General features: G+C 47.1%; 1 long non-coding RNA gene across 1 annotated transcript in view; it reads right to left on the minus strand.

The window, feature by feature from the left end:
- LOC123383426 overlaps positions 1–22,595 on the minus strand; it is a 263,647-nt gene that overhangs the window by 52,065 nt on the left and 188,987 nt on the right. Inside the window, exon 3 of the long non-coding RNA XR_006593142.1 lies at positions 22,370–22,452. This is a non-coding gene — a long non-coding RNA (uncharacterized LOC123383426). The remainder of the gene's footprint in view (positions 1–22,369; positions 22,453–22,595) is intronic.

Genomic DNA, 22,595 nt, shown 5'->3' on the forward strand with positions numbered 1-22,595 from the left:
TACCAAAAAGCTGTACTAAACAACACAGACGAAATGAATTGATCCTTTAGATAAAATACACATAACAATGAATCGATGGACCCGGAGCCTGGGTGGCTCAGCTGGGTTAAGGGACCTACTCTTGATTTCAGCTCAGGTCACAGGTTCGAGCCCCCCGCCCCTGGGCTTTGCTGTGCCGGCATGAATTCTGAATTCTGAATTTTCTCTCTGCCCCTTCCTCTACTCGTCCTCACGCTTCCACTCTTTCTCTCTCTCTCAATACATAAACAAACATGAAAAAACGAAAACACTCAATCAATGGAGAAAAAGAGGCGATCGGACCAGAACGAACAGCAAAAGGAAATCCCAGATACCTAGAGGCAGAAAAGAAAGAACCCGTGGTTTTCAAAGCAGGACAGAGGAAAGTACCTACTCCCAATACAGGCAGTGCCTTCCAGGAGAGGAGACAGAACAAAGACAGAGTGAATAGAAAGGAGGGTAGAAACACCACCCACCTCAACGCACGCCCAGTCCGATGCAGCCTTGTAGCAAGACCAGGAATCCGGCAAGTGAAAAAGAAACTTGCTCTATGACACCAGACCCAACGGCGCTACCATGTAAGCCAGAAGCTACACAGTAAATACAAAAAATAATTGGGCAGAGGAAGAAGCACTGAACAAGAAGCCATGAGATCTGTCACGGCTTCTCGTAGAACATCGACAGACCTCGGGTGCATCATGCCAGATGCAGTGACACAGAAAAAACTATGTATCATAGAATATCACTTCTACGTGGGGTCTAAAAACAAATCAAACAAACGAAAAGCCCCACTCATGGCCAACAGGTCGGTGCTTGAGGATGAGTGAAAGGGGCAAAAGGTACAAATTCCCAGTGTGAAATAAACAAGTCACAGGGACGTAGCGTTCATCATGGCGACCGTAGTTCTGTAGTTAATACTTGGGCATTGCATATTTGGAAGTGACTGAGGGAGTAAATCGTGTAATCTTAAGGTTCTCGTAACAGGAAAAATGGGTTTTTTTTCTCAAGTATTAACTACGCGCAAGATATTGTTGGAAAATGTGGCAGGGAACATACGGACGAATGCAAACAGTAAGCGTCCTTCTGATGGGGGAGCGGGGGGCAAGCCGAGGGCAAAATACAGGCTGGCACATGTGTGCATGCCCCCCCTCCCCCGCCACACACACGCCAGGTGGAATATGTGATATTCCGCAGACACTCCTGCCTACCCAAGAACAAAGGAAAGGGGTTGAAGTGCTTGCCATGGTACGCAAGCAAAGAAACGAAGGCACATGAAAAATTAAATTCCCTTACTGCATCTATATAGCCTACTGACAAGTCCTTGAGACCTCCCTCTAGGATCTCCACTGCCTCAAGGATGACACTTCGTTGGGGGCAAAAGAGAACCTTAGCTTAACATTAACCCAACCCCGAGGATCCTGTAAGTCTATTTCCTTTATCTCAACTCCCCCAAGATATATGGCGGCCATGGTACTCCAAGCTTGGTCCCCCCGCCTCCATATACATCTGAAGGGTTTCATGACTGAGGTTTTATGAAACAGTAATACATGGGGTTTCCCTAGCAACAGCTAATGTCTCAAGGTCCTGGACCCCTGGCTTCCAAAATACCTTAGAGACTTACTCTATCCCTGACCCCCTCCCAACCCGAGGGTAGGTAATGAGTTACCCCTCCCAACCCCAGTACAGCTCTTTCTGCCCACGGGTCCTGTCCCCGTGCTTTAATAAAATCACTTTTTTTTTTTTTTTTTTGCGCCAAAGGCAGCTTCAAGAATTCTTTCTTGGTTGTCAAGCTCCAGACCCTACAAACCCCCATCACCCCAAAACGTCATCACTTCACTCTATTGGGAATGACTGTTGCTCTCTCTGGCAATCTTAGACGAAATGAACTCACTCTCTCAGCTTAAGTATGACACTGCCTGGGTAGATGCTCCTTGTTGGGTTGAAGAGGTTCCCAGCTATCCCTGGTTTGCTGGGATTTTTTGTAAGCAATGGGCGTCAGATTCTATCCAATGCTTTATGTGTACGCATCGATGTGATCACAGGGTTTTTCTTTTTTAATCGGTTAATGTGGTGAACTACATTGACTGATTCCTCAGTACTAAACTAACTTTGCATTCTTGGGATAAACCCCACCTGTTCATGATGTATTAATCATTTTCACACAGTGAGACTATCATTTGCTAACATTTCGTGTAGGAAGTTTACACCCGTGTATAGGAGAGAGAGAGGACTTCAGTTTTCTCGTAATGTGTTACCTCTACCTTTTTATTATCATGACAATGTTGGACTCACGGAACAATTTGGAAATTATTCCCTCTCCATCAATAGTCTAGAAGGGCTTTTATATACTTGATGTTATTTCTTCTTCAAATATCTGGCAAAATTCCACGGTGACCCCACTTATTTGGATCTGCTAAGGTTTGTACACGCAAATTCGATTGTCAAAAGAATTTCCCTCCAATTACTTCTTTAGCATTACACCACAAATGTTTTTTTAAGACATTATTAAAGTATCCATTTTTCAGATTTTAGATCAGATTTATTACTAGCTACTGTTATTATTTGAAATCCTGTTGTTTAAATACAGTATTGATGAGTTTTTCGATTTTGTCAGAATTGACTTAGAAGATATATAAGGGAAAGTTCCAGTAACATTCTTTGTGTGTGTGTGTGTGTGTGTGTGTTTATTTTATCTTTTTTAATATGAAATTTATTGTCAAATTGGTTTCCATACAACACCCAGTGCTCATCCCAAAAAGTGCCCTCCTCAATGCCCATCACCCACCCTCCCCTCCCTCCCACCCCCCATCAACCCTCAGTTTGTTCTGTTTTTTTTTTTAATTTTTTTTTTCAACGTTTATTTATTTTTGGGACAGAGAGAGACAGAGCATGAACGGGGGAGGGGCAGAGAGAGAGGGAGACACAGAATCGGAAACAGGCTCCAGGCTCCGAGCCATCAGCCCAGAGCCTGACGCGGGGCTCGAACTCGCGGACCGCGAGATCGTGACCTGGCTGAAGTCGGACGCTTAACCGACTGCGCCACCCAGGCGCCCCAGTTTGTTCTGTTTTTTAAGACTCTCTTATGCTTTGGCTCTCTCCCTCTCTAACCTCTTTTTTTTTTTCCTTCCCCTCCCCCATGGTCTTCTGTTAAGTTTCTCAGGAGCCACATAAGAGTGAAAACATATGGTATCTCTCTTTCTCTGTATGACTTATTTCACTTAGCATCACACTCTCCAGTTCTGTCCACGTTGCTACAAAGGGCCAGATTTCATTCTTTCTCATTGCCACGTAGTACTCCATTGTGTATATAAACCACGATTTCTTTATCCATTCATCAGTTGATGGACATTTAGGCTCTTTCCATAATTTGGCTATTGTTGAGAGTGCTGCTATAAACATTGGGGTCCAAGTGCCCCTATGCATCAGCACTCCTGTATCCCTTGGGTAAATTCCTAGCAGTGCTATTGCTGGGTCATAGGGTAGGTCTATTTTTAATTTTGTGAGGAACCTCCACGCTGTTTTCCAGAGCGGCCGCACCAGTTTGCATTCCCACCAACAGTGCCAGAGGGTTCCCATTTCTCCACATCCTCACCAGCATCTATAGTCTCCTGATTTGTTCATTTTAGCCACTCTGGCGTGAGACGACAAATGTTTTAAAATTTTTCATCCAGTTCAAAATACTTTCTAATTTCCTTTTTAATTTCTTCCTTCATCCATGGATTATTTGGAAGTGTGTTAGTTTCCAAATATTCACGAATATTCCAGAGATCTTTCTGTTATTGACTTCTACTGTTACTGCATTCCGTTGTGGTCCATAAATATACTTTGAATGACATGAATTCTTTTAAATTAGTTGAAACTACTTTTATAGCCGGGAGTGTGGTCCCTCTTGGTAAATGTTCTTTAGCCACTTGAAAAAAGGGACACCTGGGTGGGTCAGTTGGTTAAGCATCCAACTTCGGCTCTGCTCATGATCTCACGGTTCATGGGTTCGAGCCCCACGTCGGGCTCTGTGCTGCCAGCTCAGAGCCTGGAGCCTGCTTCGGATTCCGTGTCTGCCTCCCGTTCTGTCCCTCCCCCACTCGCACTCATTCTCTCTCTCTCAAAAATAAATAAACATTAAAAAAACAACTAAAAAAGGATGTGATTTCTGTTGTTACCGGTGGCATATTCTGCAAATGTCAACTAGGTCGGCTTAGTTGACAGTGTGCCATTTCTCTATTGTTTTTCCATTTACTTCTTTTTATTTTCTTATATATTTTTTAATGTTTATTTATTTCTGAGGCAGAGAGACAGAGCATGAGTGGGGGAGGGGCAGAGAGAGGGAGGGAGACACAGAATCCGAAGCAGGCTCCAGGCTCTGAGCTGTGAGCACAGAGCCCGACACGGGGCTCGAACTCATGATTCACAAGATCATGACCTGAGCAGAAGTCAGATGCTTAACCGACTGAGCCACCCGCGTGCCCCGTTTACTTCTTTTAATAATTGGTGAGGGATACTGATAATTGCGGACTTTTCTATTTCTATTTGCAGTCCCATCAGCTTTGACTCCCTTACTTTGAAGCCCTATTATCAGGTACATAAACATTTAGGATTTTTATGGTCTCTCCACGAATTGACCCGCCGTGGTTACAAAATAAGCTTCCGTATTCCTCGTACTATTCTTTGCTCTGAAATCTACTTTGTGGATTACTATATTTACTCAGCTAGGGATTAGCATGCTATATGCAAGGTAATTCTGTTAGCAACCCAATTGCATTTTATGCATCTTTAATCATAACCTATTTATGTCTTTAAAGTGCGCTTCAGGGGGGCACCTGGGTGGCTCAGCTGGCTATGCGTCTGACTCGTGTTTCAGCTCAGGTCATGATCCCAGGGTTGTGCGACTGAGCCCCACAAGGGGCTCCGGGCTGAACATGCAGCCTGCTAAAGATTTCCTCTCTCTCTCCCCCTGTCCCTCTCCCTTGCTCATGCATGCACGCGTGCTCACTCTAAGACTAAATACATCAATAGCCTGTTCCTTATATGCAGAAAATGGTTGTGTTTTTTTACCTTGTGTTTTTTCATCCAACCTGACAATATCCATATTTTAATTGGAGCGTCTCAAATATGTGCATTTAATGTGATGACGTGAGAGCATCAGGTTTGAGTCTATTATCTCACTATTTGTCCGTCTGTTCTTTGTCCTTTTTCCTGTATTTTTGGCTTCTTCTGGATTCACTGAATAATTTTGAATGATTCCATTTTATTACCTTTTTTTTTTCTTTTGCCTCAGTGGATCTCTCTCTCTCTCTCTCTCTCTTTTTTTTTAACGTTTATTTATTTTCGAGAGACAGAGTACAAGCAGGGGAGGGACAGAGACAGACACGCAGAATCTGAAGCAGGCTCCAGGCTCTGAGCTGTCAGCACGGAGCCCGACACGGGGCTCGAACCCAGGAACCGTGAGATCATGACCTGAGCCAAAATCAAGAGTGGGACACTTAACCAACTGAGCCACTCAGGTGCCCCGCACCTTCCTTTTTGAAAGATATTTTTACTGAATATAGAAATATAGGTTGTTGCCCACCCTTTCCCCACGTTTTTGGGTAATTTAAAGATGTTTCTCTGCCATCTTCTTGGTTTAATGGTTCCTGATGAAAAATCCGCTGCCCTCCGTAATCTCTGCTCTTCTGTACATAATGTGACTTCTTCCCTCTGCCTTCCGATTCTTTTCTCTTTTTAAGTAATCTCTACACCCAGTGTGGGGCTCGTCCTCGCAACCCCAAGATCAGGTGTCGCGTGCTTTTGCGACTGAGCCAGCCAGGCATCCCTCCAATTATTTTAGCAATGATTTAAGCAGTTTGACTCTGGTTTGTGTTGAGGTAGTTCAAGTTACTCATGCTTGGGATTCACGGAGTCGCTTGGATCTGGGGCTTAAAGTTTTCATCAAACTTGAAAGATTTTTAGCCATTATTTCTTCAGGGTCTCCGTCTCTCTGCCCATTCTCAGGCCCTCTAAGTAGGTGTTTATTGGACTCCTTGAAGTCATCTTAACATTAATGCTGTTCTCTATTTTGTTCTGTAGTCTTCTGTGTTTCATTGTGGATTAACTGGTATTGCCCTATCTTCAACTTCCCAAATATTTCCTTCTGGCAAGGTCTAGTCTGCCATTAATCCCACCCAGTGTATTTTAAATCGCTGATATGGTAGGTTTCATCTCAAAAAGTTCAACGCTGTTCCACGTTTTCATCTTTCATGACTCTAAGTTTTTGAACACAAGAAATATATTTATAAGAACTGTTTCGACTTCCTGTCTGCTGATTCGAATATCTGTGCTAGTTCTGGTTCACTTTTGATGGATTTTATCATGTTAAATTGAACTTGCCTATTTCCTTATATGACTGGTAAATCCTGATCGGATGTCAGGCATTGTGATTTTTTTCCTGTTGGAGGGCCTGATATTTTTATCATTGTATAAATTTTCTTGAGCACTATTCTGGGAGGCAGAGAAGTTATTTGAAAATAGTTTGATCCTTGTGGGTCTTGATGTTAAAATCGGTTAGGCGGAACCGAGCAGTTTTCAGCCTCTGGATTATTCTTTCCACGACTCAGTCGAAATTCTCATGTTTATGCTACCCAGTACCTTATAAATCTGGAGGTTTTCCCGCCTAGCTGATCCAAACAGGCATTATTCCCAACATTGGGTGAGTGCCAAGCCCTGTTAACTTTAGGTCGGTTAGTGGTTTCCTTTCACCAGCCTTGGGTCGTCTCTTCACCCCCAAGTGGTGTTCTGAATTAATCTGAATGCTCAAAGGAGACTATCTACACATCTCTAGAGTTCTCTCTATATGGAACTCTTTTCCTCCCCCATGACGGTGCCCTGCGAATTCGAGCTCCCTTCTTCTCCCAGGACTCTCACCTCCAGCTGAACGCGGTGAGCCCAGAGTTCACCGGGCACTGCCTGGCTCGTGCCCCCGGGTCATGTGACTTGGAAGGTGTCGCCAAGGAGGAATCTGGGGCCGTTAGAAGGGTTGCTGAAGTTGTCCTCGGGCTCACCGACTCTGTGTCCTAATGTCTAGCGTCTTCAAAACCATCCTCGCACTTAATGTGCCCATGGTGGATTTCAGGCGGGAGGGGGACAGTCCGGTGCCCGTTCGTCAGTCTTGGCCAGAACCGTTAAGAGTTTGGTCCCATGTGGAAATGTTAGGAACACACTATTCCGGGGTAAAGGGTACTCACTAAGAAGAGCTACAATTACTTAGTCATCGTTTAAGACCCGACGCTCTCATTCAACCCACACTGGGCACCAGAACGAGCCTGCAAATACAATAGAAGGAGGTAGCCCTCACTGCTTGATATGGTGGCAATTTATAGGTGCTAACAACATCTCACTGCCTCTGGGCTTCTGTATGTGGGTCATTTAGGCATGCTATTATTCACTTCTTTGGAATGTCCTTTTTGTCCTGGGCCTAAAACAGACCTCGTCTAGATGGAGAGGTCTGATCAATGATAACCATCACACCCTGCAAGTGTACAGGTTAATGTATTTATACAGATAAAACTTATCTATTTGTATTAATTTTTTCCATGTTGGTTTCTTTTTGAGAGTCAGAGACAGAGTGCGAGCAGGGGAGGGGCAGAGAGGGAGAGGGAGCCACGGAATCGGAAGCAGGCTCCAGGCTCAGAGCTGTCAGCACAGAGCCCGACGTGGGGCTCGAACCCACGAACCTTCAACCACGAGCTGAAGTCGGACGCTCAACCGACCGAGCCACCCACGCGCCCCCGGCGTGTATATTTTTAAAAGGGGCCATACTCATCCAATCTTATCTGATCCTTGATGTGACTGCAAGGCCCTGAAGATTAGGCATCATCAGACCCAGTCACAGAAAGGTCACGTGATCTGCTTCATGACATCGTTAGCTAGACCAATGGTTGGCACTCGGGTCCTTCAGGGTCTTGTCCAGGATTGTGTCCCCAGGTCCTACAGTTAACTCCTGACCTCTAAAACCAGGATGGGTCTATCTTGGCTGCGTGAGGAAGGCCTCGGCCTACTAAACACGAAAGCGGACAAAGGAGACATGGGGAGGGCCACTGTGGCAGAGATCCCTTAGAAGGGTAGGGGAGCCCCCTCCGCTCATAATAGATTTTAACATAACGCCACATTTCAGGCCCCAGCTGGATGGGAGACCTTGCTTTTCCCCTCCCTCTTAGCCATCGTGCATTATTCATGCGAAGTGACCTCACTCACGTGTCACAGGCAGGTTGTGATGCGCGGCCCCTTGGGCGCGGGCACACAGAACGCCCGATTTCCCGTTGCTCTAACTTGGTCCACTTCCACTGCTTTCTACGCTGCTGCTGGGGCTGTCGCTCCCCCCGGGGTAACAAGCTAAAACAGGTGCTCAGTCACCGGCAGCCACCCCTCATTTTGAGCAAAGCCCCTGTGCGCGTGGCTTGTCTTCTGCCTTCACAAGGAATCCTATTTAACTCCCTGAACCCGAACGTCCCCTTCCTCATCTCCCTGTCCCCAAGGCTCTGCCAGCTGTCCCACCGAGGATCTGGACAAGGCCCCAGGCTGACCGCCTGACCGGTTTCTGCCCCGCCCCTATCTGGCTGACCCGAGACTTGTGCTTCTGGAAGCAGAACCAAGACGAAGGCGGACAGGATGACTTCCGAACCTACCCTTGACTTAATTTTTTTTTTCATCCTTCCTGCCCTGCCTGCCTACTTCCTTCACTGAAAAGAGATTATGCAATAAAAAGACTTAAACGTCTTTGTGGTATCCTGAAAATGTCCAGCCGCCAGCAAAATCTACCTTAAAAAAAAAAAAAAAAAACTTCTTAAGAGGAAGTAGGAAATGATTGACAAAACCAGCTTCTTAAATGGGATATCACGAAAGAAAAACCGCATGGGGGGGGGTTGTCTTAAGAAGCATTTAATGTTAATAAACTACCCAAGATGCTGAAGACAGGGACTTCACAGAGCTCTATGCGGGTTATGGTTCTTTGAAAAATGATTTTTTTTACACGTTTATTTATTATTGAGAGACAGAGACAGAGCATGAACATGGGAGGGGCAGAGAGAGGAGGAGACACAGAATCTGAAACAGGCTCCAGGCTCTGAGCCGTCAGCACAGAGCCCGACGCGGGGCTCGAACTCACAAACCGCAAGATCATGACCTGAGCCGAAGTCGGACGCTCAACCGACGGAACCACCCAGGCGCCCCTGAAAAATGATTTTTGAGGGAGTTTACAGGTGTTCGAAGACTGAGAACATGTACAAATGACTCATCTACAGATTATTTGTACACCTGCCCTGACCTCAAAAAAAAAAAAAAAGCCAGAAAGTCAGACAGTATAATTTGCGTTATGCAACAAGACAAAAAAGATTTTCTTTCTCTTTTAATTTTTTGAGAGAGCACACAAAGGGGGAGGGGCAGACGGAGAAGGAGGTCATCTTAAGCAGGCTCCACCCTCGGCGCAGACCCCACGCGGGGCTCGATCTCATGCCCCTGGGATCACGACCTGATCCAAAATCAAGAGTTGGACACTTAACCAGCCAAGCCACCGAGGCGCCTCGAAAAAGGTTTTTTGTTGTGTGTTTTTTTTTTTTTTTATAATTCCATGCCGCCAAAAATTTTCTGCAGCAATAACTTGGTTGCTTCATAAGCACAGCAGGTGAACAGCTATTACCCAACACATTCTTTTTTCAGGTTTCTAAAACGTGGCCACCAAACACTGGGTTACCGCTTTAAGGCTTCCCAGACCACCTCTCCCACCCATCCGTCGCCTCGATTTCCACAGTCAGCCATCATGTGTTTGGCTCTCCCGTCTCCTCTGGACAGACATCCAGAGAGAGAGATAACAGGACGTTTCAAAAGTAGGAATATAGGGGCACCTGGGTGGCGCAGTCGGTTAAGCGTCCGACTTCAGCCAGGTCACGATCCCGCGGTCCGGGAGTTCGAGCCCCGCGTCAGGCTCTGGGCTGATGGCTCAGAGCCTGGAGCCTGCTTCCGATTCTGTGTCTCCCTCTCTCTCTGCCCCTCCCCCGTTCATGCTCTGTCTCTCTCTGTCCCAAAAAAAAAAAAAAAAAAAAAAAGTAGGAATATATTAGAATCACTTGTGGAAGTTGTTAAGCAATAAGATAGCAGGGCCCCGACCTGGGCTCTACAGACTCCAACTTTCTGGGAATGGAGAGCAGCTATGTTTATCGAACAGCAATACAGGACTATGATGGGCATCCCCATCAAGTTTTAGATGAAGAGAGAGTTGAAGAAATTCGGTCACTAAACTCATAGACGTCTCCTACTGCAGCTGGTCAGGAGTCTGAAATAGGTCTCGCTGGTCTAAAGTCAAGATGCGGGGGCGCCTGGGTGGCTCGGTCAGTTAAGGGTCCGGCCTCGGCTCAGGTCATGATCTCGCGGCTCGTGAGTTCGAGCCCCGCGTCGGGCTCTCTGCTGTCAGCACAGGGCTGGCTTCGGACCCTCTGTCCCCCTCTCTCTCATGTCTATCCCTACCCCCGCTCTCTCGCGCTCTCTTACTCTCAAAAAATAAAAATAAACATGGAATAAACCAACAAACAAATAAAATCAAGTTGTGGACAAGGCTGCATTGCTTCCTGGAGGTTCTATGGGAGAATGACTTTCCTGGCCCTTGCCGGCTGATACAGGCTGCCTGCCTTCCTTTGCCTGTGGCCGACTTCCATGTCCAGAGCTGGAAAGGGTTGCTCAAGTGTTTCCCGTGACGCCCTCTCTGACTTTGTTTCTCCTGCTTCCCTCTTCCCCGTTCAAGGTGGAGTCTACGTCGGCAATGGAAAATAATCTCTTCAAGGCCATCCGATCAACAACCTTAATTCCCTCTGCACCCTTACACACCCGCCCCTTGCTACATAAGATAACATATTGACAAGTGCCGAACAGGGGACACAGACAGCTTCAGGGCACCATTATTCTCCTGGCCAGAGTTTATCTATTTTCAACCACTTCGCGTGGCCGAGGAGGCAGAGACATAAATACGTGGAAGGACATCTGCAGTCAATGGTATTAACGGCCTCACAGTTACTCACGCCTTTAGATCACCCCTGAAACCAATAAGCAAATCCTCTCAACCTCCATCTAGACCTCCACCCGATGTTGCACGGATACATGCAGATTTTTGAGATACGCTGCCCTTTCCGACAGCCAATAGAAGGCAACTAGAATGTCACATCGGACCAAAGTCCAGTCCTTCCCGCAGTCCTGGCGGCATTTGAAACGCACCTCCTGTGCCCCACACTTAAGGATGCATCCTTTCAGGACTGCCACGCAACCTGAGGATAGAGGGTCCCATCGGATGTTCTGCCCATTATCCCCAAACCAGTGACCGGCCGCTGACCCACGCCTCCCTCTGGCAAAGGCCGTCAATATTCCACGGGGACTCAGCATGCTCCCGAGCTGGCAACGTTGACATTCCATCTGGATCCCTGATTTCTCTTTTCTGTGGTCACCACTCTTTCTCACTCCTTTCGTCCCGCCATTTCTCCAGGCCAGAACAGTGCCTGTCCAAACTGGTGCCCATTTAATGCTTGGTGAATGAAGGAGTGAATCAACGAATGGATGGATGCATCGGCTATAAAAGCAGCCACCTCACTGTCTCTCCCTTCAAACACATCCTTTATACATCTGCGGGAGAGATCTGCTTAAACCAAGGATCTGATGGAGTCTTCCCAGATTCAGCTGCCTACAAGATGCAGTCCACATTCGTGAAACTGACCCCCTAAACGTTCCAGCTTTGTCTCCTGTTGCAATAGCTCTGAAGCCCTCACCGCCGTATTAATCCCCATTCCGTAGCCACAGCGAATCCCGGATTGCAACCTGTTCCCTAAGCCTTGCTGCTTGGTGCTTTCACAAGTCGCCCTGGATCTCTGACCCTTCCACTCTCCATGACCTAAGCCTGAAGCCTCCTTCAAGTGCCAGCATGGGAGCGACGTCCGTCACGGATTTCTCCCAACGCACCCAGAAGGTGCCCATCCCCTCAGCAGGTCTCCCTCAGCCCGTATCCTCCGCAAGGCTTGGCACGAAGTACAAGCTCATAATATCTATTTCCTAAATCATCCCGGATTTGAAAAGAGATTAGTATTTACAACACTGATGGCTCCTGAAATCATAAAGAGGTTGATTTTTTGGCTTACGTACGGCACTGATGAAAAATAATATTGACCATATGGTAGACGGGGTGTTTGGGGCTTTTTTGTTTTTTTGGTTTTGTTTTGGATTGTTTTCCACCAAAAAGCAGCAAGCTTTCCAGTCCACTGCTGGTTAACCAGAAAAGCCAATTAAGCAGAAGATCCTTGCTCTCAATTATACACGCCAATGGAGTGAAGAGGTGAGGCAGACGATCTAAAACAGTAGATAATCAAAAATTCTACCCACTGGCTTGCGGGCGCTCCCCACACATCCTCCCCCTTTCCATGCCTACTGGCAAACTCATTATCCTGATTCTGCTTGGGTTAGGCTATGCACAAAATGAGTTTACGTTTTCTGCACGTACATTCATTTACCTGACGCGGCTTAGCCACTTCCTATCTGCCAGCTGCCCAGCAAGGCCCTGGATGGAAGAAGAGAGACAGGAGCGCCTGGCTGGTGCGGTTGGTTAAGTGTCCGACTTGGGCTCAGGTAAAGATCTCACGGTTCGTGGGTTCGAGCCCCGCATCGGGCTTGCTGCTGTCAGCACGAGCCCACTTTGGTTCCTCTGTCACCTTCTCCCTCTGCCTCTCTCTCTCTGTCCCTCTCAAAAACGTAAACATTAAAAAGGAAAAAAAAAAAGTAATTTCCACACCCGACGTGGGGCTCGAACTCACAACCCTGTGATCAAGTGTCTCATGCTCTATGGACTGAGCTAGCCAGGCGCCTTTATTTTTATTTTCTTAAGAACAAAATATATTAAGCTCAGATATGTTTAGGTTTTATTATAAAATGTGACATAAAAATCCACGTTTAGGGGCGCCTGGGTGGCGCAGTCGGTTTAAGTGTCTGACTTCAGCCAGGTCACGATCTCGCGGTCCGGGAGTTCGAGCCCCGCGTCAGGCTCTGGGCTGATGGCTCGGAGCCTGGAGCCTGTTTCCAATTCTGTGTCTCCCTCTCTCTCTGCCCCTCCCCTGTTCATGCTCTGTCTCTCTCTGTCCCAAAAATAAATAAAAAAACGTTGAAAAAAAATTAAAAAAAAAAAATCCACGTTTAAAAATGTTTAAATTAGGGTGCCTGGGTGGCTCAATTGTTAAGAATCTGACTTTGGCTCAGGTCATGATCTCACGGTCCATGGGTTCGAGCCCCGCGTCGGGTGAGCATGAGCCCCACGATGGGTGAGCCCTGCTTCTCTCTCCCTCTCTCTAGCTCACTCTCTGCCCCTCATGGTATTCTCTCTCTCTGCCCTTGACGCACTTGCACTCTCTCTCTCTCCAAAAAAAATTTTTTTAATTAAAAAATCAAAAAAAAAAAAAAAAAAGAAGAGAAATAGAAGCAAACCTTCCATAGTTCCTGTTTGGAAATAATTTATAATTTTTGAAGAACATGAGCTTGAAATATCGGATTTATCTTCGGTCCCAAGAAAATGAGTATGACGTCCTCATCAATTGCAACGGCATACGAAAGTACAGAGATAAGAAATACCACGATCTCCGAAGGGGAAGTCAAGATCACACGGTCAAGTTCTCTATGTAATCTGGTTAGGAGAAGTTGACTGTAGAACACATGGGGGTGAGAGTTCACGAGTAGAAAAAAACAAGCCCGAAAGGCGGGTTGAGGCCAGATTTGTGAAGACCCGGTAAGTCAATCCAAAGCACTTGGACTCATTCCTAGAAGCAATATTAAACTGGCAGGGGTGACTGCGAAGAGTCATGGGAAGGATCTAGCGGCCCTGGGTCAATCATGTGAGCCACAAAATAACCCCCTGCCAGAAAACGAAATCTGAGCATTTAAAGATAGAATATCCTATTCAAGATAACTTTTTCAGAACTCCAACTGCCGGACGATTTAGACGTGAGATCGCTACGAAACAACAAAGTGCCTAGCACAGAGCCTTTCTCATGAGAGGCATTCAGTCAATCATCACCAAATTCAATAGAATAAGAGATGAGGTTTGAGAAGCAAGAAAATATATTAAGCAGCCACCAGGGCTGAGCGTTAAAAAAAAGGCCCACTGAGGGGCTTTCTCTCTCGGGTGCTTACGGTAAGCAAAGCGAAGTCCTATACTCAGGAAGTTGAAAGAAAATCATGTTCAAAATCCCCTGCTTAAAATTCTCAAGTGGATCCCTGCTGCAATTAGGATTAAGTCCAAATTCATTAGTTAAGTCTAAAAAGCTCTCGGTGGGAGGCCTGGGTGGCTCAGGCTGTTAAGCATCTGACTCTTGATTTCGGCTCAGGTCATGATCTCACAGTTCAGCAGTTTGAGCCCCGCATCAGGCTCCATGCTGGTGGTGCAAAGCCAGCCTGAGGTTCTCTCTTCCTCTTCCCCGCCTTCACTCTCTGCCCCTCCCCTGCTCTGGCCCTCTCGCTCTCTCTCTCTCTCTCAAAATAAATAAACTTAAAAGAATCGTTTGAAAAAATAAATAAAATAAAAAACTTTCCACGATCTAGCCCCCAGCCAACGTTGCCTGCACGCTTTCCCAATATTCTCGAACACAAACCCTCTATTACAACCCCACGGTCCCCCAAGCACACACTGGAGAAACGTCAATCCTAGTCTGACCATAGACGTGCTCTGTAATCTCAACAGTCTGGGTTTTTCTCCGAGTAACGCTGTGCAGTTTCCTACGATCACCAATTATGACAGTGGTCTTTTAAAATCCGGAGAATCACAGTATCTAGTGTGGTAATGGTTAGGCTTCGGGACTCAGCCAACACTTGGACCCGTTCTTATATAAACAACTTGCTTTGCCCAGTCCCGACGAATGGGTCATGTCTCAAGGCCGGAGGAAAAGCCTGCCTTGCTCTTTAAATTCCAAAGGACAGAATTACGAACGGGCAGAGCCTTCGGTACGCGTGCTACAGCATGCATGCATGAGCAGCATCAATTTTAATGATCACGCGTGTGTGTGCACTTATCCCTTGGAAGACAACCATGCAGAAAGACGCCTGAGCAGCAAATAAGTTTGCAGTTGTTTTCATGATTTGGAAACCATCCCTTAATTTGAAATACTCCACACAGTGGCTTCAGGTTATATTTGTGGACTCTCAAAGTACCCCGCCCCCCATACAAAGCAAACCATTTACCCTGTGAGTTAAGGTTTAAGACAGTTTTTTTAATTTTTTTTTAACATTTATTTATTTTTGAGACAGAAAGAGAGCATGAACAGGGGAGGGTCAGAGAGAGGGAGACACAGAATCGGAAACAGGCTCCAGGCTCCGAGCGGTCAGCACAGAGCCCCACGCGGGGCTCGAACCCACGGACCGCGAGATCGTGACCTGAGCCGAAGTCGGACGCTTAACCGACTGAGCCACCCAGGCGCCCCGTTTTAAGACAGTTTTAACACTTTTTAATCGAGCACCCACTGTGTGCCACGTGCTTTTATATAAGTCATTTCCTTAGCGCAGAATTGTCTCACCGTTATGGATTAGCAACTCACATTTTAAATACGTGCTTATTTCTTCTCATTAAATCCATTTTCCTGTCATTGGAGCAGTAGTAACGTCGCGTCAGATCATGGAACAGATTTGGCCTGACTCTCACGTCCATCAACTTCTCTTTATCCCCACTGCCATCACACCGACAGTCACAAGTGACCACCCTGCCCCTAAAATATTCCAGCAGTCTCCTCTGGGAGCACTCAGCTTCCATTCTTGCCTCCTCCCATCTACTCCATACACAACAGCAAGAATCATCACCTTCCAAGGTAAACCACGTCACTTCATCTCCTACTAAAAACCCGCCTGGGGTCTTCCCGCTCCGTTTTTTGTATCCTCGAAAAGTTGCTGCAAGAGTAGATCTTAAGGGGCGCCTGCCTGGGTGGCTCCGTCGGTTGAGCATCCGACGCTTGATTTCGGCTCAGGTCATGATCTCACGGTTCGGGAGTTCAAGCCCCACATCGGGCTCTGTGCGGACAGCACGGAGCCTGCTTGGGATTCCCTTTCTCCCTCTGTCTCTCTCTGTCTCTCTCCCTGCCCCTCCACCTTCTCTCACGCTCTGTCAAAATAAATAAATAAACTAAAAAAAAAAGAGAGTAAGATCTAACTATTCTCATCAGACACAAAAAATACATGCAAATCCATACATACATGTATCAAATCATGTACGTGTAGCAAATCATCACTGTTGTCCACGTTCAATCGACACACTGTTACCTGTTAATTCTAGTTCAATACACCTGCCAAACTCCTTCCCGCGCCCTTGAAGCCCTGCGTGATCTTCCCTCCGCTCTAGAATTTCTGTGCTCAAAGCTTGGACTTTGAACATCCAGATAAACTACGACAGTCGAAGTCCTAGTAAAGGATGTTGGAAAGGGGTCATAAGCAAATGCCCACAGGCTGAAGACAGGAGGTCGCCTTTTATCTTGCCTTGATTGCATCTTCAGACTTGCTCTCATCTAACCAGTGTCCTCGCGCCCTAGACCCCAGTCTCTCTTCCCTGCTCAAGAATTTCAGCCCTTGGGGTGCCTGCCCCCCCTCCCCTGCTCACACACTCCGTCTCTCTCTCTCTCTCTAATAACAACAAAAATTAAAAAAGGAATTTCAAGCCTATCATTATGTCTTCTCCTGCAACCCGACTGGATTATACTTGTCTGCAGACAAACAGGACCGTGTCTCCTGTCCTTCAAAAGAAGCAAGCCTCGGGGCGCCTGGGTGGCTCAGTCGGTTGAGCGTCCGACTTCGGCTCAGGTCACGATCTCGCGGTCTGTGGGTTCGAGCCCCGTGTCGGGCTCTGTGCTGACAGCTCGGAGCCTGGAGCCTGCTTTTGATTCTGTGTCTCCCTCTCTCTCTGCCCTTCCCCTGCTCATGCTCTGTCTCTCTCTCTTGCTCTTTCTCTGTCAAAAATAAATAAACATTAAAAAAAAAAAAAAAAAGCAAGGCTTAACCTTCCAAACCCTTCTGTATTAGGTTCTATTGCCCTCATCAATTTCCCAGTACGATTTCTTCAAAGAGTTGGGTATCCTGCTCCTTCACATCCCATTCTCTGTTCAACCTGGTCTGCTCAGGTTGACAACAGGTTATGGTCCGCTCGGGTTATGACAACATTTTATCACTGAAACGGCTATGGTCAAAGTCACCGGCTATGGTCAAGGTCAGCAACGACATTCACGTAGCAAAGTCCTCGATTCGTCAGTAGCGTTTGGCAGAGTTTGCCACGCTGTTCCCCTTAAAACACTTTTTCATGCGCCTTCCTTAATACCGTGTCCTCCTAATGGAAGCGTCTACTCAATCCACACTGCTGGATACCCCTCGGCTGGATTTCTTGAAGTGACACTGTCCGAAGGCTCAGACCTAGGCACCACTCTCTAACAGAACTATAACGCCCTCTAGGTAATCTGATGCCACCCCAAGGATTCAAATACACTCTATTTACTGAGCATCGTCAAATCTGTATCTCTACTCCGAAACCACTGCCTTACATGTGCGGAGAATGCCGGCGCTTTAAACGAAATGTCCATAGAGAGTTACCAATTTCTCTCCATCCCTCCCTCTCCCTTTCCAAATTCGTCACCGCTCTTCCCCGTTTCCGAAAGCAGCGTTGTCAAATGTCCACAACGGCCAAGCAAAACTCTAGGAGTCATCGTATATCCATCGTATATCCTCCATTGCACCCCAGTACCTAGCCCGTGGACAAGGCCGGTTAATTCTACTTCTCTGACCTCATTTATACCACTCCCATCCACTAGGCTTCGTCGAGGTGCCCTTCTGCCTTCAAAACTGCCTTTTCTGGAATGCTCTTCCTTCGGAGACTGACATTCCTGACCCCATCGTGGTATTCACTTCGAAGCATCAAAACCACTTCCTAAAAAAAGCTGCCTCCGGAGCGCCTGGGTGGCTCGGTCAGTGGAGTGTCTGACTCTTGCTTTCAGCTCAGCTCATAATCCCAGGGTCGTGGGATCGAGCCCCCGAGTCTATGCTCAGCACAGACCCTGCTTAAGATGCTCTCTCTCTCTCACTCTCCCCCTGCTCCTCTCCCCTTGTTGAATGAACATATACATTTTCCAGGACAAGGGATGTTCGCTGAAGCAAGGTTTTATCAAACAAAACAAGGAAGGGGGTGCCTGGGTGGCTCACTGAGTGAAGCGTCTGACTTCAGCTGAGGTCATGATCTCACCGTTCATGAGTCTGAGCCCTGCATCGGGCTCGCTGCTGTCGGCACAGAGCCTGCTTCCGATCCTCTCTGTCCCTGCCTCTCTCTGCCTCTCCCTTGCTCACTCGCTCTCTCAAAAGGAACAAGCTTAAAAAAAAAAAAAACAGGAAAGAAGGAATTGGAAATATGGTGAAAAATTAGGGGACAAATAGAGGAACATAAATCAATGCAGCGTACCAACAAGGTTGTGAGGAATTACACAGAAAGGCTATAAGAACTTTTCTCTTTGAACGCCCACGTTTCAAGGTTCCTATGTTGTTAGGAGTAAAAGCTTTAAACAGACTGGGTCTATGGCTTTGACTTTGAGGTCAGCAAGCAATATGTGGGCAGGTAAGACAGTGTTATCTCCTAGCCAGTCTTTGAGAGAATTTTGGAGAATAACCCTGGTGATGAGAGCTACTAAGAGGCAAAGAAAACAAATAACGTGCTTGCGTGCTGACAGACTTTGAAAAAGAGAGAGAGTGGGCGCGCCTGGGTGGCTCGGTTGGTTGAGCGTCCAGCTCTTGATTTTGGCTCAGGTCATGATCCCAAGGTCTTGGGATCGAGCCACGCTTCAGGCTCCACGCGGAACATTGAGCCTGCTTAAGATTCATTCTCTCTCTCTCTCTGTCTCTGCCCCTCTCCCCATGCATGCTCTCTAAAATAAAACAATGAAAACTGAAATAAAATTAAAAAAGAGACAGGGATGGAAAAGCATGAGGACCATCCAGAAGTCAGAAGATACTGGTTAGTCTGACCTATAGATGGGACACATCATTACGCATCATCCAGGAACTATGTGCCTGGCAGCAATTAACAGAGAGCAACCCACCGGGCTAAAGCCTGGGACACAGCTCAAAATTGGACGAGGGCTAGAGGAAGGACAAGGTTGGAACCTGGGGCCAAAAGATTCAAGGCTAAGTGTCTAATACAGAAACCCATATATAAGGACTAGGGTATAGGAACAGGTGTTTGTCACAGAAGCAAAGGAGAATCTCCATTATTAGACTGATAGACGAGATCAAACCGTGATCAAATATAATGCCTCCCATGCTAAGCCACTGCCCTAGGGCACCTCAAAAATCTCACTATCTCAGAGCCGGCCCCAGAGTCCGGAGCGAGGCTGAATGTGCAGGTGATTAAAAATGTCCTCAGTCGTGAAAAGTCGAGTTCTGGGACCAGAGGGCCCAGCAGGTCATTACTGAGCGTGATACAAGACACATCGCTGTGGCCAAGGCTTTCTTCCATGATTTAAAGAGCCCAACACGAGTGTGAGATTCATTAGTGGCGGAAGGCACCTGATTACGTTGGTGAGAGGCCACCAGGAATCAGACCTTAATTAGTCCCAACCACCTGCTCTCCCACAAGTCCAGCCAAAAGTGAAGATGCTCCTTGGATTCTCTCGATCGTCCTGCTGCTTCTGGGAGGCCAATAGCCAATTTCAGGCATCAACCAGAGATGAACTGCCTCCCGAGTAGATAGGGTAGCAGTCCCCAAAGGTCTGGAAGCGTGAACTCGGGCCCCCTGCCTCATGCAGCTGAACTTCAAAAGGTTGCTTTCTTAGCAATGCCTCAAAGTATGCACTTGTAATCAGCGGAACAGTTTCCCCGCATATTAACCCACACGGAGGAGTGAAATAAGGCAAGAATTGTGTACAGTTTTGTTCTTTGAGAAGGGAGCTACGCCAAGGTAATTTCCCTTGCCTTGTACAGTCCATAGTTGCGTTTCCTCCTAGACGAAGGAGTGATCATGACTCTTTAGCGTTAGAGAGGTTTGTTGCTGGCAAAGAAGTTTAGCCAAGCATGGGGCGCCTGGGTGGCTCCGTCGGTTAAGCATCCGACTTCGGCTCAGGTCAGGATCTCACGGTCCATGGGTTCGAGCCCCGCGTCGGGCTCTGTGCTGACAGCTCAGAGCCTGGAACCTGTTTCAGATTCTCTGTCTCCCTCTCTCTCTGCCCCTCCCCTGCTCATGCTCTGTCTCTCTCTGTCTCAAAAATAAATTAAAAAAAAAATTATAAAAAAAGAAGGGCACCTGGGTAGCTCTGTCGGTTAAGCGTCCGACTTCAGCTCAGGTCACGATCTCGCGGTCTTTGGGTTCGAGCCCCGTGTCCGGCTCCGTGTTGTCAGCTCAGAGCCTGGAGCCTGTTTCAGATTCTGTGTCTCCCTCTGTCTCTGACCCTCCCCCGTTCATGCTCTCTGTCTCAAAAATAAATAAATGTTAAAAAAAAAAAAAGATATTCTTATAAAAAAAAAAAAGAAGTTTAGCCAAGCGATAAGAACCTGAGATGCCGAATACGTGCACTCTGAAGGCTTCAAACCCCTATCATGTTAAACTGGCACCTAATCCAAAGGGCCTGGCAGCTGAGAAGTGACAGGTCGCTCAGATTCTGAGGAGGCATCTAAATACTCCCACGGGGACACTATATTCCTCCCCCTCGGGTTGGACCTGATAGAAGTTATCGATGCTTGGTTTGGTCAGAGATCTCAGAAGCCCTTGGGATTCAATGTCTCCGATATGAGTATGACTTACGTGATATACCTCCTGCAAAAGTCAGCTCCGGCCTGACTTCCTCTGTGAAGCCTTCCCTGCCCGTGCTGAGGGAGATGAAGGCCAGCCTCCCTGAACTGTCAGGGCACCCCCAGCATACCTCCATTATGGCAGGCACCACAAGATACTGTATTTGTTTGTTAGCCTCTACGCTGTCTAACGAGATCATGAGACTCTTGAGGGCAATAAGCCATTTTTGAACATCCGTGAGTCACCAGAATCTAGGACAGTACCTGGCACACGGACGCCATCTTGGAATGTTCCATACAATAACCTGTTAACAAAAACACAGGCTCGGCCTCATTTGTTTGACTTCAGCATCTCCCACCCATTCGTGTGTTTACCAGTGGCATTTAAATGACACGGCCCTGAAGTAGCAAAGTTCTCCATTGATCTCCGGTTGTGTACTTAATACCGAGAAGGATAAAAAATGTGGAACGGGCCCTCCAAGTGTTTCCAATCTTACTGGGAAAATATGGACGAGAGGAAACAAAAATTAGTTTGGCGATAGTTAACAAAGGATAAGGATAAGAGGCTGAAGGCCAAGCTCAAGGAAACAAGGCCGCGAAATGGGAAAAAATATAGCGAGCGGTTAGACAGCGACGAGTTAATTTTGATGGGAAACAGAGGGTCATTGAAGGTTTCAGGGTAAAGCATGGAAATGGATAAGAGGCGCTGAAAGACAAAAATTAAGTTGCATCAATAAACAGTAGGGCCTTGTGAGGACTAACGGAGAGGAATGGTTCTAGAGGAACATATTCTGTACCAGTACGAACCGTGACGTACAGTACAAGAGAATGGCTTTCCTTTGCCTTTGCCAAGCTCTGCGTGGGAAGTGTTCACCAACGCCCTTTCGTCAGGTGGGACGTTGTTTGGTGAGGCCTAACCACCAAGTCTGTCCTAGGGACAAAGGGACCGAAAGTTCCTTGTGTTCGAGTAGAGCAGGAGGAAGAGTCAGACCCTCACGGCCCCTTGCAAATTTCCCGGCTGTGAGATCCCTAGACCGAAATCCCACAATAGCAGGGGTACTCTTGTCTCGCTCACAACTGTATCAACAGCATCCAGCGCGATGACCGACACCCACGAGGCACTCACGGAGTGAAGTGCGTCACCGACGGAAAGAAACAATGCTGCAGAACTTGGCGTACCCAATCACGCGCAACAAACATCGGTCCTACCTATTTAAGTAGGAGATCCAGGGAACTGATTTAACGCACATATAGTTGGACACGAGAACCAAGTACGGGCCGTACCAAGAGAATGAGATCCAGTCTCAGACCTGGAGGGTCCGAGAATAAGGGGTTGGTGGGGCACACGTACCCGCGCCCCTAGGGATTTATGAAGATAGCCCCTTTTCACGGGTGACTCATGCGATACACGCAGCGCCAGTGTCTGAAAGTCTCCGAGGATATTCTAATTATTTCTCCCTATGTGCACAGCGGGGGAGATAAGCGATAGATATCATCTTCGTTTTACAGACGAGGAACAAGTAATTATAGTTAGAAAATTAGCAGACATCTAGGTCTTATATTACCTTACCTGCACGGAGGAGGCCAGAGCGACGCGGTTCAAGGATGCGTGGACCCCAAGAGGCAGGGTGCAGGAAATGGAAGTGGACGGGTCTGTAAAGAATGGGGAAGAAATGATGATTTTAAGTGGTGGCACCTTCCAAAGCACGCTCAAACCCCTTTAACAAAGGGTCTCTTAAGCGACAGGTAGAGAAATATGGCCCCAGTCACAAGATTCAGGGGGCCTCTGTATAAGG

Source organism: Felis catus, chromosome X (assembly GCF_018350175.1).
Source record: "Felis catus isolate Fca126 chromosome X, F.catus_Fca126_mat1.0, whole genome shotgun sequence".
NCBI classification, from domain to species: Eukaryota; Metazoa; Chordata; class Mammalia; order Carnivora; family Felidae; genus Felis; species Felis catus.